Here is a 4,162-nt window from a genome sequence, read left to right as displayed (position 1 = left end):
TTTTTCGTAGCAATTATTATTGGTAATGATTAGTACTGATAATACTTTTTGTCTTTGAGTATTGCTTTTGTTCTTGTCTTCATTTCGAAAGAGAAGAATATCCGAACAAATGCCACCAAAATTCCTCATATTTTGAATGTAAACGCCATTTGCAATTAGTAAAGAATAAAAATTGAACGTTCCGAAGTAGCTGCAAAAAGTAAAAGGAAAAACATGGAAGTCGACCATACTCATGGTTACTAAAAATACAATTTCTACATGCCTTACACCTCCCGACCAAGTTTCTACGTTAGCAAGTAAGAGGCTGTGTTTAGGTTAGGTTGGTCAATACGTTTTGCAAAGGGGCCCGGTTTAGCTCTGACGCACCACAGGTGCGAGAAAGGAGAAAAACACTTTTTCTCTCTCCCTCTGTGTGTCTATTTATCTATCTATTTGTATATATATAACGCTATTTGTGAATGCCATAACCACCCTAATTTTCAGCGGATTGAGACGAAACTTGGCACAAACATTAATTGTTGAAATATCTTGATGAGTTCGTTAACCAGAATAATCAGATGAAAATGTTCAAAATGGTGGCCCTTCAAACTCTGAAAAAGTTCCAAGGGAACCAAATTTCGCCCATAAATAGGTATTCAGAAAGTTTGAATAAATTTTCCTCTTTTACTGAAATAGTTGTGTGCAGAAACTTATTGAAAAATTGGACCCGATTAATCGCCTAAAGAAGGTTCACGCCCTTTCGCTTTTTTTTTTTCAGGAGGGGGTTATCTTCCTATTGGAACAAGATGATTGTTACTGATGATATGAAATTACACATTGAAAGTGAAGTAACTTGTGTAACGTGTTATTTGAAAGAATAATATAATAAATGTGCATTCCTCTAACACAGAGAACTGTGAATCATGTATTTCGAGTTCGGGAGCCTGAATGGCGAGGAGTGTTATTTGATTTGCTTTTTAGTAACACATTGCATTGCAAATAAAGGAAGGCAACATTAGTGGGAAGTAAAACAACAACAATAATAATAATAATAGTAATAATAATAATAATAATAATAATAATAATAATAATAATAATAATAATAATAATAATAATAATAGGTGTTGTTTGTGGCAAGGCAATATCTTCCTCAGTTCTTCTTCAAACGTAATGATTGTAACGCCATATCTCCCTTACAAACAAAATATTAGCAATTTATATCGAGAGAACGGGAAACTGTAGAGCGATGGGACCAACGATGGACAGTATTCACTCATAGTACTCAGAAAAGTAAGCGATTTCAATGCAAAAGGAACGAAGAGTCATTGTCATGGGTAGTCATGGGGCCACGGCAGAGCCCTCTTTAGGCAAAATGTCGATAGCTTATATCGAGAAAACAGGAGGTGATACTGGGATGGGACCAACGTTGGACACCGTGGACCCATAAGGCGCATCGAAAAAAATAGGGAGGCGGGCGCCAGCCAGCCTTACTTATTTCCACAAAATAATATAAAATTATATTGTCGAAATACACACACGAGTTAGCTACTAATATTTCATATTATTATTATTATTATTATTATTATTATTATTATTATTATTATTATTATTATTATTATTATTATTAATATTATTATTATTATTATTATTATTATTATTATCTACAGCGTCTTTTCATTACGTGAGCATGTTTGACATGAAACGAAAGAGAAAATCCATCCTGTAGCGAAAAGAAACAATACTTTCTCTCAAATGGATAAAATATCAAGCCGAGATTGATTCGAACTCGCATGGACGGCGCGAAAAGCCTGTGCTTTGTCCACTATTTTTTTAACTGACTCACCGAACGCGTTTCAGTAACTTACTTATTGCTAATTTTACTTGCTTCACTCGTTTAACTTGCTTTTTCTAATAACTTATAACGACAGGGACACGAACACAGAAACATCGAGAACAGTAAAAAATGACAGGTGTTCTCCCGCCGAGAATCGAACCCGAGACTCCATACACCCAAGGCTCACGTGCTAGCCTCTAGACCAGCGGCGATGGCAACGCTCACTTCCTGTGTCGTTAGGGATTACGACCACTGTCTTGCCAGCTATCACTTCTGTGGGTTGTATACTATGATCACATGTTTCTTCTTTGCTGGAAGAGTAAAACCTACATTATATGTAATACATGAGGTATTTAGACCTACATGCTCTTCATATAATGTAATAAAAGGGTCATGGTGTCGGATTTTAATACATGACGTATTGCAGTATACAACATGCTTTGCATTACTTGTTTGTTTGTAGACAGCTACTAGCTTAGTGTTCTGAAAGGTTGTGTATAAACTAGGGATAGCCCGTTCCGGAATTATTAGTTTTCGGACTCCCGAAAGTAAAGCCGGATAAATTCCGGAATTCGGAAAATTCCAATTTTGTAATAATTTCGGAATTCGGAAAAATCCGGAATTTAGAAATTTCTGATTTCGTTAACATTCCGGAATTCGGAAAATCCGGATTTTTTCGAAAGTCGGAGTTTTTCTCAATTCCGGAATTTTCTAAATTCCGGATTCTTTCCGAGTTCCGAAATTCTTCTGAATTTCGGAGTATAACTGAATTCCATAATTTTGCGAAATCCGGAAAGTGAAAGTTCCGCTTCCGAAAAATGAATTACTTTGGTTAATATGAATCGTGGCGGAAATAAGTCTTTGACCAGGTAATGGCGACTGCTTTGAAAGAAATTGGGAGTATGAGAATTCAATCTGTCATATTTGTAGTTTCGTGTGGAGAAAGAACGAACTTGTGAACCAGGATTTAGGATTTAGGATTTAGATTTCTGGGCTTTCGGCATCTAAGGCCATTTAGCCCGTCACGATTTGAGGGATGACGTCCCTCGGCGAGCACACAATCCGGGGAAAGGGAAGGAAGAAAGGACTGGGGAGGGAAGGAGGCGGCCTGGGACCTATAAGTTAGGTACCACCCCAGCATTTGCCTGGTGTGAATGAGGAAAACCCAGGAAAACCTCATTCAGGGTGGCTGGCCTGAAAAAGCGTTTTATACTTTTTCGACCGAGTGACCCCACCGGGAATCGAACCCGGGACCGCTCGCACCGAAGGCGAGAGCGTTAGCGACTACGCTACGCGGGGCCACGAACTTGTGAACCAGTGGTTTAAGAAAAACTCAAGTTATTAATATAAACTTTGCCGACTTCATAAAAGAAATACGAAAGACATTTTGAATCGAAAAATATAACATACAAGTTTGCAAGCGGAGACAAAGAAACCTAACGTAACCAGACTAAAGACGGATCGTTTACCGCGTAGCGATCGCGGTTCAGTGGTCAAGGTGCTTCTGCGAATGCACGTTGCAATTTTTTTTCTTACTTTAGAATTTTTGATGGCGATTGATCAGCGATAACATACGTTTTATTATATTCAGATATTTGAATACTCGGATGTTTCAATATTTGAACTATCAAATCTTCAGGAATAATAATAGTAATAATAATAATTATTATTATCTCGTAGAAGATTAAAAGCTAGAAGCTAAATTATCGTTCAGGTCATGCCATTACAAGGAGAAACGTGACATTTGGAAAGAATATTTCGGTTTGTTTTAATTTTGCTCACGTAAAGAGGAGTTTCTCATCTCGTTTCTAAAACAAATAAAGTAACATGAGAATTAACATTTTACATTCGAGACGGGTCAGGGCTAAATCAAAATTTTCGTCTCTCTTTGGAGATGAGAATCGAGACGAGACGAAAAGTATCGTAAACATTTCCCGTCTTGTCTCGATTCTCGAAATAGTGTATGTCCATTCTTTAAGTAACAATTGCTCTGTAGACTGAATCTCATAGGCTATTTCGTTACATTGTATTTCAGAGCTCATTGAATTATGCTCTGTATAGGTATTTTTGTAGAAAAGCTTTTATATTTACCTCTGCATATTCTAAAAATTAGTTTATTATATGCCTTACTGTCGCGTGATATTCAGTTATATTTATTACAGTTATTTTCCTCAAAACATACTTTCTACATGAAACTTCAATAAAAGGTTCTAGTTTAAAATGTTGGTAGTTGCAGAGGTGTGTCTTGAAGGTACGGAACCCTTTCCCCGAAATCTCTACTTTTAAGTAAGTTTTGCCAAATTTCAGGGCAAGTTTAAAATTATTATTATTATTATTATTATTATTATT

General features: G+C 36.5%; 1 non-coding gene across 1 annotated transcript; it reads right to left on the bottom strand.

The window, feature by feature from the left end:
• Positions 1 to 3,039: 3,039 nt before the first annotated feature.
• Positions 3,040 to 3,114, bottom strand: TRNAR-UCG (transfer RNA arginine (anticodon UCG)). The gene has a single exon. It is a non-coding gene; the product is annotated as a tRNA-Arg (tRNA).
• Between the last annotated feature and the right edge of the window lie 1,048 nt (positions 3,115 to 4,162).

The sequence above is a fragment of the Thermobia domestica genome, chromosome 11 (genome assembly GCF_964235325.1).
Source record: "Thermobia domestica chromosome 11, izTheDome1.hap1.1, whole genome shotgun sequence".
Taxonomy (NCBI): Eukaryota; Metazoa; Arthropoda; class Insecta; order Zygentoma; family Lepismatidae; genus Thermobia; species Thermobia domestica.
This window is presented reverse-complemented; position numbering and strand designations above follow the sequence as displayed.